This window comes from Theobroma cacao, chromosome 1 (genome assembly GCF_053813885.1).
Source record: "Theobroma cacao isolate CCN51 chromosome 1, ASM5381388v1, whole genome shotgun sequence".
In the NCBI taxonomy this organism is placed as follows: domain Eukaryota; kingdom Viridiplantae; phylum Streptophyta; class Magnoliopsida; order Malvales; family Malvaceae; genus Theobroma; species Theobroma cacao.
Window position 1 is genome coordinate 37584742 of NC_142639.1, and position 15571 is coordinate 37600312.

A 15571-nucleotide genomic window follows, 5' to 3' on the forward strand; every position below is an offset into this window, starting at 1 on the left:
CACAACATGAGTTTGGAAAGAAAAAGAGAAAAGAAAAACAATTTGACATCTATTCAAAAGCATAGTTAATTGATAGGTTGGCCTAAAGAATTTACTAGCAAATGGTCATGAAGGAATATCTATGTAACCTATTATAGGTACTTAATATTTTGATAGTCCATTTATTTAGTACATACGGAGATCATAGAATCTTAATTTGAGTAATTCAACTAAAGTTAATACTCTTTCAATCTTAAATATATATCTTTTTAAGACAGAGGGAGTGCTCCAATGGAAAGCTTGGGGAGGCAAAGTGATGACAAGACCTATGGCTACAGATGTTTTTGCTGTTTGTTTGGTTCTTTGGACTCGGCATCTATATTCTGATCAGGATGTGCACAATGGTGATGGTAATGGTTCGGTTTTTTTGGCTTCTGCCTCACTTCAGAGATGGGGTGCTGACTGCTGGTTGTCTATGTTTCGGTCAAAGTCTTTTGGCCTCTTAAGTCGACTTCGAGGTGTTGTTGGATGCTGTTAATGCTTGTGATGACTTAGGAAAGGCAAAGAGGTTGAAAATTGATATGGTCAACTCTTTTGGCTGTGCGTGCTCCTCTGGTATGTTACTGCTGGGTGATAAGGAAGAGAATGATGTGAACAGTTTTCTAAATGGGCCGACGAGGTGCAATCAGTGTTTCAAGGAAGTTGGAATGGTAAACAATTAGAGGAGGCAATATTTTTATGTTTAGCTGTAATGTAAAAGTGGAATCGGGTTGCAGTGGGATGATGCTAAAAAGCCCCTGAGGATTTTTTTGCTCTTCTCAGGAATAAGTAGGTAGATCCCCAATGCAACCTGATAAGTTTTCTTTTTTCGATTTCTTTTTCTCACGCAGAACATGCCATGACAGGGAGCTCTATTCCCTGGCATGTGCCGCCTGCTCTACTACCACAAAGGGGTAGTTTTTGTACACATTTACGAGCAATGAAATCATTAATTGTCTTTCAAAAAAAAATCTATTTAAAACAGAACCTATTCCAAAAAAAAAAGAGAAAAAAAAAACGAATTGATATCTATTCTAAAGCATAGTTAATTGATAATTTGGCCTAAAAATTTACTATCAAGTGGTCATGAAGGGATAACTATGTAACCTATTATAGGTAGTTTTTTTTCTTTTTTAAAAGGCAGTAATTAATATTTTTAAATCGTTTTATTTAGTACATATGGAGATTATGTGTAATAAACAAGACTGAGGAATAAGTCTAGATAGAATCAAGCTTGAAGAAACAAAAAGCTTGAATGAAGAACAGCAGAGAAGAGTTCGTACGGATGCACGCGTGGTTGGTTACACTCGGTTTTGCTCCAGCTTTTAGTTCGTGGTAAGTACTAACAGGAAAAAAATATCCACAAATTCTTTCTTAACTAAAAATAATAATAAAAAATATCATAAAAAATTAAAATTATAAAAAAAGTACAGCTGGAGTTTATTATTTTATTCATCCTGCCTCTTCTTGGTGTGTCATGCTTCCTTTCACAGGGATCGTTTCAGCTGTGTTTTCCCATGAAGGTCTGCTCCCTTGCCTTTTTAGGACTGAGGATGCTGGTCTTGTGGTCCTCATGTCGGCTTTCAAAGGACACCACAGTTGCGCCTGTTTTCCATTGATGTCAAGACCTTCTGGGGGATCGATTTCTTGGACATAATAGGAAGGCTTGGTTCATGTTGTTAGGACAAGTTTTTCTGTTTAGTTTTTGCTTCCCTGTCGTCGTGTTTGACAGGCTCCTTTCTATTTTGTTTCTTACTTTCACGGACAACTGCGTAAGCTTCCCGAGCAGTTGATTATATTTTGTATTTTCTTTTGTCAAGCCGTTTTCCATGCCAATGAGAGTCCGAGGTAACAAGTTCAGACTAACATTGTCATATCAGCTGTGTGACTGGTCTAATCCATCTTTAAAATTAAAATAATAACTATCTAAATATAAAAAATCAACAACAAAAAGTGAACAAACATTGACTAAAAGCTGTTCGTATTTATTAATGTTAATGAGATATGACTTGAAAGTTAAAGACCTTGAGATAGGGGGAAAAGAAAATTTTAGAAGAAAATTAGTGTTTTTATTCTATTTAACTAATATGTTATCCATAGCTTTTGATGGCCTTCCAATGTTTCTCTACCTTTTTTTTATTGGGATGAATTGGAAAACCCGTAGATTAATTAATAGGCCACGTTTCAGCTTGCAATCAATTGAATTTGTAAGCAACATCCTTTTCCTCCTTTGCATATTGATTCTTGTACACATAACTTTTAGTAATTTTTTTTTAAAAGCATATATATGTTATAGGAATGAAGTGTCTTTGCAATACATAATTTTTTTGGAAAAGATCTTTGCAATACATAATAATGAAACAAAACTATTTAACTTTATATTATACATAATTTTCAAAAAAAACTTTATATTAAACATAAGGCATCTTCAAACGACATTCATCAATGATATTCATATACTTTTTAAGAAAAAAAAAAGTTGATCTGGTCAAACAAAGTCATTAATTACTGTAGACACATAAATCATAAAATAAAAATAAAAATAAATAAAATAAAATACAAAAAACCAAAAAAAATCAAAAAATCAAAAAAATCGGGATGACTGGGCGTACGCCCAGCCATCCCGTCGCCGTCCCATCCCCCACCCACTACGCGGGATGGGGGGTTCTAGCCACCAACCCCAGGGGTGCCAGAACCCCCCCCCCCTCACCGGGTTGTCCAAAAATTTGGACAACCCGGCTCTTTAAAACCCTGCAAAAAGCAAAAAACAGGGTTAGCGACAACACAAAAAAAACAAAAAAATCATCAAGAGAATTAGCCACAAAAAGAGGAGAGAAAGAACAAAAAGAAAAACAAGGAGAAAAGGGTGAGATCCGGGAGAAAAGGGGGAGGCCGACGGAAGGGGAGATCCGAGAGAAGAGAGAGAGAGATCGACGGAAGGTTCAGATCTGAGCGAAGAAAGAGAGAGATCTGCCGGCAAGTAGGGAGAAGAGAGAGGGAGGTCGGCGAGAAGACGAGAAGACACCGGCGCCGGCGGAGAGAGGAAGAGTTTTAGAGAGAAGGCAGAGGGAGAGTTTGGCTAGAGAGAGAAAAAAAGTGAGAAAATGAATAAAAAAAGCCGAAAAGGGATTTTATACCCAGAGTAAGTACGCCTAAACGGCGCCATTTCAGTGAAGTGAAGGATTCCAAGGGTCGGCGCCTAAACGACGTCGTTTGAGGGAGTCTCCTGAGCCCAAAACGGTGCGTTTAAGAGAAGCCCAAGCGGACCAAGGAAGCGGGCCAGGCAGACTTCCGCGCAGCCCAGACCACTTGGGCCATCCGTCCAGCCCAACAAGGTATGACCCATTTTCCTTTTTTTTTGTTTTGTTTTGTTTTGTTGGGCTTCATGGTGTTGGGTCTAGCCCATTTTAATAAAAATATATTTTTTTTAGGAAAGAAATATTTATACTTAATATTAAAAATCAAAGAATTAAAAATAAAAAAATTCATAAAATTAAAAATTAAAATATATATGTAAATAATAACAATGATAAATAATAAAAATGTTAATATTATAAATATATTTGGAGGCTAAAAATAATAATAATAAAATAATAATAATAATAATTAATGATGCGAATATATATATTTATATATTATATTATATTTTTTTAAATAAAAAAATATAAAAATATAAAAATATAAAAAATAATAATAAAAAATAATAATGATAATAATAAAATGAAAAATAAATAAATAAATATAATAAATAATATAATTGAAATAAATATTTGAGTATTACCATCAAAAAGGGGCAAAGAGTTGCCTCTTTCCGATGGATATTTTCGGGTACAAAGTCAGAGACGGATTTTCACCGAAGCGTCGGGATAAATCCGAACTCTAAACTCCAAAACCCATTAAGCCTAATAATCATTGTTAGAAAAATATATATATATATGAAAAATTTTGTTAATTTAAATAAATATTACTAAACAGTCCAATCGTTTAAAAGTTAATTAATTAATTATTTAGATAAGCTTTGTAAACAAGTAAAAAAATTGATCAACAACAAACATGGATTTAAATAACCAAAAAATAAAGTATATATTTAAAAAATAATAATAATAATAATAAATAACAAATAATCAAAATTTTTAAATAATCAATAAACGCGTGCATGTAGATACCATCATTTTATACTGTCATTGCATGCCACTCTTATTTTGCAAATGGCGCGGGAATCCCGATGATGGGATTTCCCCGAGGAGCTCGTAGAGACGAGTTCTTCCGGGATATCTCTAGGTGAGGAGAATTTCGAGACTTCACCAAAGCGTTGGGATAGTCTTCGAATAATTTTCCAATAAAAGATTACCGACTCCATCATTTAAAATAAACAAGTCACGACATCATTCTACGCTTGCATCATATGCATACGTAAGACCAAGTGAAAGACTCAGTCTGACAATTCAATAAAAATTTAATTGATAAAATAGGGATTAAACTAAGAAAAGGCTATATTAAGATAACTTAAGATTAAATGGTACCGTTTGTAGAACGGGCGTCACGGAGGTGCTAACCCTTCTCCGTGCGTAACCGCACTCCCGAACCCATCTTTAAAAAACGTGGACCAGTTCTTGTTCTTTCGACGGACCTAAAATTAATTTAGGACTTCGTCGATTAAGAACCGGGTTAATAGGTGACCAATCACACCTAGATAAAAAAAGATTGGTGGCGACTCCCACACCTTGAGATTTTTAATTTTTTGCCCGCGTCTGGCGGACGGGTTCTCGGACCCGCACGTTACGACAGATGGCGACTCCACTGGGGACTTCGAGAGTCAAGCCATTAATTAATCATAAGTTATCTTAAGCCTTAAATAATTTGTTGTTTTCCCTAGCATTAATTTTGCATATTTTTGTTTAGTGCATTTATTTATTTGTTTGTTATTATTACTTCACTATTTTAATAATTGCGGGAAATTTAGGATAAGGGGAATGTGAAATTATTGATCCAAGGTCGGTATATTCCTTCTCACACATCGACACATCTTGCATTCATGCATAAGCCTTCCACCCGGGCTTTATCCTTAATTAGGAGGGAGTTAAGTAGCTACGCTCTCGTGAGGTGATAACCTCCGCATGGGCTAGTGAAGACTCCCACTCAAATCGAACCTAGTCCGTTTGAAGCCTGTAATGGGTGAGGACCGGGGTGCCTTACTAGTCCGTGTGGACGACAGTGAGGAGCGATTTGGGAACCTTTAGCTCCATTTTCAACCCAAACTCAGCATGTAGAATACCGAGAGTCGCCTTTGCTTAGGTAGAGCTTCACCCGTGAGAATATACCTTTTGACTAGGTACACATGAAGGAATTTTCATAATCCCCTTGTTCTAAATTCTTCTCCGCGAATAATAAAGGTATCAGGTTACTAATTACTTTCATTCATCTTTTAAAATTTTTGTTTATAGTGCTAACTTGATTTTCTTTGTCATATGCATATTTGCATCATAATAGGAAAAGTATTTGTCACCTGACAACCATTAACAGAGTAGATCCAATTGCATACATGGAGTCGTCATGGCCATCCTCCAGTTACGATGGAATTTATCAAGTGACTCAGCATATGGCGAGTACCCAACAAAGTGAAGGAGATTGCTTGTCAAAGGATCACTTCTCATCACTACCTGATAGGGTCCACCTTGATCTCAAACAGAACGACTTCACCGATTTGCTCAACATATGGGATAAGTGGGGGGCTACCACTCGGGCAAATTTCGATAGAAAATATGGTCACATTGCTCGACTCCTTAAGGTCCAGGTAGATGAACAGTTGTTGAAAGCCATTGTGCAATTTTGGGATCCGTCGTATAGATGCTTCGTGTTCAATAAGGTGGATATGGTCCCCACGATCGAAGAATACTCGGCTCTCCTGCAAATCGATCTCGATAATCCAGACAAGATATATTGGAGAGGACAGAAGACCGGACACAGGCGAAAGTTAGCCAAGATGATGGGTATTACTTCGGCAGAAATTGATCAGAACCTAAGGAAAAAAGGGGACAATGAGTGTATCCCGTGGAGTTTTCTACGTGGTTATATCATGAAGCAACGGGACACCGAGCAAGGACAGCTTGTGATGGCCTTGGCAATTTATGGGCTAGTGATCTTCCCCAAAGTTTTGGGACATATAGAAGTCGGAATTATAGACTTCTTCGAGCAAGTCATCAACAAGACCAATCTTTCACCTTCTATTCTAGCGGAAACTCTCAGATCACTGAATTACTGTCGAAGAAAAGGTGAGGGACGATTTGTGGGATGCGCACAGCTTCTTTCCATCTGGATAGTGAGTCACTTCGAATGCAAGGTCGATAAGTTCAGAAAGCCATTTCATCCGCAAACCGCCCCTATCAGAGAATTTTGTGAGAGTGAATGGCCAGAAAATAGGACTAAGGAGCAATGGATCTCTAGATTTCGGGAACTCATGAGTGTGGAAGTGACATGGAGAGCTCCGTGGATGCCGCATCACCCGGTCTTGTACAAATGTGGAAACGAACCTTGGGTACCGTTAATGGGGCCATGGGGAGTCATCAGTTACGCCCCAATTATGGTGAGAAGACAATTTGGGTCAGAACAGTTTGTACCGATGACACACCGACTTAATACTTTAGAGTTTGCTTATGGAGAGCCGGGTTTTCTGAAAAGGATTGAGGAAATTGCACAAGCTTGGAAGAAAACTAGCCGAGTTGATCAAGGGAGGTACACCGATGAAGTGACTACCGGATATCAGATATGGCATGACCAACGAGTTAAGGACGTGGTATATCCGAAAAAAGATGCACTACGTGGCCCAGTTGATCCAGAACCACGAGACGCTTTGCTCGAAAGTGAGTTGGCTCGAAAGAAGTCCGAAGCTGAAAATGCCAGTTGGAAGCAACGGTATGAAGACCTCCAAAAAGAGTGTGAGAAAATGAAAAGAGAAATAAGTGAGCAAAGAAAGAAAGTCCGGAAAATGGAAGGGAAGTATGAAGGCCTGAATGATAAGTTTTCTGCCACAACCAGCGAACTTCAAAGGGAAATACAGGTAAGAGAAAATCGAGGCAATGAACTTCAAACGCACAATGATGGGTTAAGAAGACAAGTGCGATTCCAACAAGAGTCCATCCAATTACTAAGACAGGAGTATGAAGAGCTCGAAGGGGTCATGACGACTTATCAACAGGAATATGAGCGCCTCAAGCAACAGAGCACCAGAATCCAAGAATGGGGTGAATCGTACAGACAAGCTTATACAGAGAAGTACAACCAGATGGATTACTTGGTTTGGCAAATGAGGGAGGTGGCTTACAAGGCGAGAAGCATGGCTTGGAAGACGGACATATTAAGAAGCCAGATCTTTCCAGTTGGAAAACAAGAGCAACAGTTGATCAAGTATTTAGATGAGGTGTATAGCCATTATAATAAGATTGGCGAATATTTCTAGATGGCCTTTGAGTTGTAATCTAAGACAAATATCTTATGCAATGGATGACTTTTGTTGTTGGGTGTCATGTGATGAATACTTTTAGTACATAATCATTCATACATGCATAAATCATCATTTCATGGCAATAAGTATTTCCATTTAAAAATAAAGATAATGGGTTCACTCATGCATCAAATACGCATCTAATTCATGTTTATGATCAATAATAAGGTTCCAAAATAGCTCGACCACCTAAGCCAAGTGATCAACGTGTTCATAATACGCGTCAACGAGCAAGGATCATGGAAGAAGAACAAAGAGAGCGAATGGACAGAATGGAAAGAGCTCAGGAAGAAATGAGAGAACAGTTAGCAAAGATGATGGAATTGATGATGAGTCTCAGTAAAGGAAAAAGAGCGATCGAAGAGCCAGCTCCGTTAGAAAACCCACCAGCACAAGACAGTGAAAACCAAAGGGATGATCCATCCTATCCCCCAGGGTTCACTCCACCACATGCCCAAACCTCTCAAAGGGTCCACCCTCAAGTGATGCCATCCATCTATTACAATGCACCACCCCCGCTAGGCCATCAACCGACTCAGGGGCAATTTGGGCCATATTCTGGGATAAATCCTGCTGAACCAATAAATGTCCCAGATTTAGACGATCCGAAGGAGCAAGAAAAACTAAGAAAGGACTCGTCACAAACAGGGGAAAATGAAAAAGACCAGAAAAAGTATGATCTGTTGGAAGAACGTCTTCGTGCTATCGAGGGAGTTGATAGGTTTGGTACCATGGACGCAACCGAGCTATGCTTAGTGCCTGATGTATTGATCCCTGCCAAGTTCAAGGTTCCGGAATTTGAGAAATACGACGGAACAAAATGTCCTATGGCACATATTACTATGTATTGTCGGAAGATGGCGGCACAGTCTCACGATGATAAATTACTGATCCATTTTTTCCAAGACAGCTTGACTGGGTCAGCTGCTCGGTGGTACGTACAGCTAGATCGAAACCGTATTAAGACTTGGAAAGACTTAGCAAGAGCCTTCATAGCCCAATACAAGCATGTGGCTGAATTAGCCCCCGATCGTTTGTCATTACAAACTATGGAGAAGAAGCAAAGCGAGAACTTCAAGGAATATGCCCAAAGGTGGAGAGATACAGCAGCGCAAGTTCAGCCACCTCTCACTGATAAGGAGATGACTGTTTTGTTCATAAATACCCTCCGAGCTCCGTTCTATGAACGCTTGATCGGCAATGCCACGAAAAACTTTGCAGATCTGGTCTTATCGGGAGAAATAATAGAAGGAGCTATCAAAAGCGGAAAAATTGAAGGGCATGAAGTTGCCAGCTCAAAGAAAGGGAGTACGCCCAAGAAGAAAGAAGGGGATGTGCAAGCAGTTGCTCACGACAGCCAACAAGCCCACAACTTTAACCCATATTACCCGTACCCTCCATACCAACCCTTCTATCCGCACATAGGCAACGTCACACAAAACCCATATGTGTACCAACCCGTCCCGCAACCAACATTTCAAACCAATGTTCTTCCACAAACTCCACCACCAAGACCGGTAGCTTCAACCAATAATCCTGGCAATGGTCAAAGAGGACCTAGAACTACCCTAGAAAAACCAAAGTTTGATCCTATTCCAGTCCCTTACACTACATTGTTGCCACAACTCATAGAAAATCGACTCCTTGCTCGAACCCCTTTAGAACCACTCCGACCACCTTTCCCGAAATGGTATGACCCGAATGCACATTGTGATTACCATTTTGGAATTCAAGGGCACTCCACCGAGAATTGCACTGCTTTAAAACACAAGGTCCAAGCGCTCATTAAGGCAGGGCTTTTAAATTTTGCCAAAAAAGACAGCTCGAGTGTTGATGGGAACCCGTTACCTAATCATGGAAGACCGACTGTGAATGCCATACATGAAGGGATGATTCGAAGGGTGAAAAAGGGTATTGATGAGATTCAAACGCCGATGGATAAAGTGTTTGAGGCGTTGTCCAAAATAAATGCCATCACTCCAGAACCCATCGACACAAAGGAATTGGGGCATGATCTCGCTTATTCTTGCAAATTTCATATGGGGGCAATTGGGCATTCCATTCAAAATTGTGATGGCTTTCGCCGTAAGTTGCAAGAATTGATGGACTCATCGGTAATTGAGTTTTATGAAGGAGCTGAAGAGAATTTGGTCGGAACCATAAACGGAGACACCCCAGCTGAAGTGGCATCAAGTTCATTCGGGGCAAACAAACCTAAACCTCTCACCATCTTCTATGAAGAAAACAGAAGCCCGATGAATGATACGTCCCCAACTATGATCCGAAATGGTATCACCATCGAAGTCCCCAGCCCATTCCCTTACAAGAGCGATAAGGCTGTCCCATGGAATTATGAGTGCAATATTTTGGGCACAGCTTCATCCGCCCCCCAAGCATCTTTTGAAGACCTAACTGGTGTGGGGGGTATAACGCGAAGCGGGCGATGTTATTCCCCTGAGGTAGCAGAAAGAGTTGGAAAAGGGAAACCATCACAGGGAGAGGGAGGCCTAAAGAAAGCAGATACCGTTGCCAAGGACCAAGTTGACGAATCCGTAGTTGCCCCGAACAGTGAGGTCAAAAATCCTGTCACCGAGAAAGAAGCGGGTGAATTTCTCAAGTTTATCAAACACAGTGAATACAGTGTGGTAGAACAATTAACCAAGATGCCCGCTCGCATCTCGTTGTTGTCTTTACTGTTGAATTCGGAAGCACACAGGAACGCACTGCTCAAAGTCTTGAACCAAGCTTATGTGGCACAAGATATATCAGTGGAAAAGTTAGACCACATCGTGGGGAACATTACAGTGGGAAACTTCATTGCCTTTAATGATGAAGAAATACCATCGGGTGGTCGAGGAGGTAACAAAGCGCTGCACATCACCATCAAATGCAAGGACCATGCCGTACCTAGGGTCTTGGTCGATAATGGTTCAGCTTTAAATGTCATGCCTCGCTCTACTTTAACCAAGTTGCCAGTAGATGTGTCGTATATGAGAACCAGCCGCATGGTTGTGAGGGCTTTCGACGGGACCACAAGGGAGGTGGTAGGAGACATTGAACTACCGATAAAAATCGGCCCTTGCATTTTTGAGGTCCAATTTCAAGTCATGGACATTGCCCCGTCCTACAATTGCTTGTTAGGGCGTCCATGGATTCATATGGCTGGAGCCATACCATCTTCCCTTCACCAAAAGGTTAAGTTCATAGCTGAAGGCCAACTGATAAGTGTATGTGCGGAAGAAGACATACTGGCTATTCAACCATCATCTGCTCCCTATGTAGAGGCAACAGAAGAAGTCCCAGAATGCTCTTTCAGATCTTTTGAATTTGTTAATGCTACTTATGTGGGGGAAAGGAAAGTGATACCAACCCCTCGTTTGTCAGTAGCCACTAAAATGGGAGTTAAGCAGACTGTGGGTAAAGGATGCCGTGCTGGTTTGGGGTTAGGCAAGAATTTACAAGGAATTAACCGTCCTCTGACTCCAATGAAGAACGAAGAAAGCTTTGGTTTGGGGTATAAGCCTACCAAAGAAGAGAGAAGGAAGCTGACAGCTCAAAAGAAGATTAAAAGGATGGCTCAACTGGAGGGAAAGGAAGAAGAATTCGGGGAACGGACAATCCCACACCTATACGAGACTTTTCGCTCTGCGGGTTTCATCCATCCCGAAGCGCCATCAATGGTCAATCAGGTTCCACGGATGTTTGGTGAGCTATCAATTCATATGATCAGAGATGAAGAACCTGATGGGAAGATCCCTATGGTGTATCCAGTACTGCCAGGAGAGGAGCTAAGCAATTGGACAGCCACGGAACTGCCCATCATCTTTAAGTCTTCCAAAATGTAATGAACAATTTATCTAAATGCCTATGCCCAATGGTGTTAAGATTAATTTCCTGTTTAAGTAGGGCTTTCTGTTACCTTCATCATTTGAATAAATGACAATGCATAATGTGTTTCATAATTCATCAATCTTTTTGCGTATTTCCTTTCATCTATTCTTTTAGCCAATAAATACTTGCCCATACACTCGTCCAACTTTACCTGTTTGCAGGTCTTTAAATAATGAACACGAAGACAATCTAGACAACGATTTGAATATCGATTTTGAGATAATTCCGAACATTGATGAATTGAAAAATGAAGAGGAGGTGGATGACTACAGCTTACCCCCTGATTTGTCGAGAATGTTGGAACAGGAAGAAAAGGAGATTTTACCTCATCAGGAACTCACAGAAATGATTAACCTCGGAAATGGGGAAGAGAAGAAAGAGGTTAAGATTGGCACCTCGCTGTCATCCGATGAACGGCAGAAGCTGGAAGAATTGCTCCGTGAATATGCAGACGTGTTTGCTTGGTCATATCAGGACATGCCAGGTCTTAATACTGACATGGTTGTTCACAAGTTACCTTTGGAACCAGATTGCAAGCCTATTAAGCAGAAGTTGAGAAGGATGAAGCCAGAGATGTTGCTGAAGATTAAAGAGGAAGTAAAAAGGCAATTCGATGCTGGATTTTTGGAGGTGGCTAAGTACCCTGAATGGGTGGCTAATATAGTTCCAGTTCCTAAGAAGGATGGAAAAGTTCGAATGTGCGTCGATTATAGGGATTTGAACAGAGCGAGCCCGAAGGATAGCTTCCCTTTGCCACATATTGATACTCTTGTGGACAACACTGCAAAACATGCTTTGTTCTCATTCATGGATGGCTTTTCTGGTTACAATCAGATTAAGATGGCACCCGAAGATATGGAAAAAACAACGTTCGTGACCATGTGGGGAACGTTTTGTTACAAAGTAATGCCATTTGGATTGAAGAATGCAGGCGCCACTTACCAAAGAGCAATGGTAGCTTTGTTCCACGATATGATGCATAAAGAGATAGAGGTATACATGGATGACATGATTGCAAAACCTCATACAGAAAGGGATCATACTGTCAATCTCAAGAAACTGTTCGAGAGATTGCGGAAGTTCCAGCTCAAGTTGAATCCTGCGAAATGCACTTTCGGTGTAACCTCTGGGAAATTGTTGGGGTTCATAGTCAGTGAAAAAGGAATTGAAGTAGACCCGGATAAAATACGAGCTATTCAAGAGCTACCACCTCCCAAAACGCAAAAAGAAGTGAGAGGATTTTTAGGGAGGCTGAATTACATTGCTCGATTTATATCCCAGCTCACCTGCAAATGTGATCCAATCTTCAAGCTGCTTCGGAAACGAGACCCAGGAGAATGGAATGAAGAATGTCAAATAGCCTTTGATAAAATCAAAGAATATCTCACAAATCCACCGGTGTTGATGCCACCGACGGTCGGAAAACCTCTCATTCTGTATTTGACTGTGAACAGGAATTCTATGGGATGTGTATTGGGACAACATGATGAAACTGGGAAGAAAGAACAAGCCGTATATTACTTGAGCAAGAAATTCATGGAGTATGAGTCCAAATATTCTGCGCTCGAAAAGATGTGTTGTGCACTAGCATGGACCGCTCAGAGGCTCCGGCAGTATATGTTGTATCACACAACATGGTTGGTGGCGAAATTAGATCCCATCAAGTACATTTTTGAAAAACCCTGCCTGTCCGGAAGAATAGCTCGATGGCAAGTGCTATTGTCTGAGTATGACATTATGTATGTGTCCCAAAAATCAATCAAAGGAAGCGCCATCGCCGATTTCCTTGCAGATCGAGCTAATGAGGATTATGAATCTGTAAGTTTCGATTTTCCAGATGAAGATTTGATGGCCGTCTTGCATATAGAAGAGGTTGGTCCCAATGAACTTAATCCATGGAAGGTGTATTTTGATGGGGCATCCAATGCTTTAGGGCACGGAATTGGGGCAGTGTTGATTTCTCCAAATGGGAAGTACTATCCAGCCACGGCGAGATTGAATTTCAATTGTACTAACAATATGGCGGAGTATGAGGCGTTGGTACTGGGATTACAAGCAGCAATTGATATGAAGGCTGATGCGATAGATGTTTACGGAGATTCGGCTTTAGTGATATGTCAAATGAAAGGTGAATGGGAAACTAGAGATCCTAAACTAGTTCCATATAAAAAGCTGGTTACAGAATTAAGCAAACAGTTCAAAGAAATCAGCTTCAACCATTTGCCTCGAGAAGAGAATCAGATTGCTGATGCTTTAGCCACCCTCGCAGCGATGTTCAAAATAAAAGAGGCGGCCGATGTACGCCCTTTTGATTTAGAAGTCCGTGAAGTCTCCGCACACTGCTTGAATGTTGAAGAAGAGGTTGATGGTAAGCCGTGGTATCATGATATCATGCAATACATCAAGCACCAGACATACCCTAAGAATGTCACGGATAATGACAAGCGAACTCTTAGAAGGTTAGCAATGGGTTTCTTCCTTAGCGGAGAAGTGCTCTACAAAAGGAGTCGAGACCAAGTACTCTTGAGATGTGTGGATGTTGCGGAAGCCAACAAAATAATAAAAGAAGTCCATGAAGGAACTTGTGGAGCTCATGCTAATGGACATATGTTGGCTAGACAAATTATGAGAGCTGGTTATTATTGGTTGACATTGGAATCTGACTGCATAAACTTTGCTCGAAAATGCCACAAGTGTCAAGTATACGCCGATAGAATCCATGCTCCACCAGCCCCATTGCACGTTTTCACGGCACCTTGGCCATTTTCAATGTGGGGAATGGACGTGATTGGACTTATTACGCCAAAAGCCTCTAATGGACATCGATTCATATTAGTGGCCATTGATTATTTCACGAAATGGGTAGAAGCAGCTTCTTATGCCAATGTGACACAAAAGGTGGTGTGCAAGTTCATCCAAAAGGAGATCATATGTCGGTATGGGCTTCCAGAAAGGATCATTACGGATAATGCAAGCAATTTGAATGGTGCGATGGTGAAGGATGTTTGCGCTAAATTCAAGATCAAGCATCATAACTCGACAACTTACCGTCCGAAGATGAACGGAGCGGTAGAGGCAGCCAACAAAAACATCAAGAAGATTGTCGAAAAGATGACTGAAGTTTATAAAGACTGGCATGAGAAACTTCCGTTTGCCCTACATGCATATCGAACTTCTGTGCGTACCTCCACCGGGGCAACTCCGTACTCATTAGTATACGGTGCAGAAGCAGTCCTACCTGTTGAAGTAGAAATCCCATCATTGAGGGTGTTGATGGAAACAAAATTGGAAGATGCTGAGTGGGTCCGCTCCCGCTACGAACAGTTGAATCTGATTGAGGAGAAAAGGCTGGCGGCTCTTTGTCATGGTCAGATGTACCAACGAAGGATGATACGAGCATACGAGAAAAAAGTTCATCCCAGGCAGTTCCGAGAAGGAGAGTTGGTTCTCAAGAGAATACTCCCTAATCAAACTGATTTTCGGGGAAAATGGATGCCGAATTGGGAAGGGCCATACGTGGTAAAGAAAGCTTTTTCAGGAGGAGCTTTGATTTTGGCTGACATGGATGGGGGAGATCTGCCTAATCCAATAAATGCGGATGCGGTGAAGAAGTACTATGCCTAAAAAAAAAAAAAAAAAAAAAAAAAAAAACGGAAGGGGTTCGTGCTGAAAACCCGAAAAGGGCGGCTCGTACCTAAAGGAGGGGGTTCGTGCTGAAAAACCGAAAAGGGCAGCTCGTACCTAAGGGAGGAGGCTCATGTCGAAAACCCGAAAAAGGGCGGCTTGAGGCCGAAAAACAGGAAGATAGAAGGGAATTTGGGGATGTCGGCCTAAATACACCATGGATGGAGCTCCGCAATTTCACAAAGAAGGGGAAGCTAAGGAATCTGCAACCTACAGATTTGATCAAAGCATCAATCAAGGACAATTCTTGAAATCGAATATCAGATTGTTTTCTCTTAGTGGTCTGGGTGTTCATTATTTAAAAGATCTAATGTCTGCCTTGTAAATTCTGTTTACCTTGAACTATTTGATTCCTCATATATGAAGTTGTTCTTCACCTCTTTATTTCAACTCTTTCGTTATTTACCATTCCATGATTTACATAATGATTGTCATGGAAATGAATGATGATTGGTAAAAGAAATAAACTAATTAAGC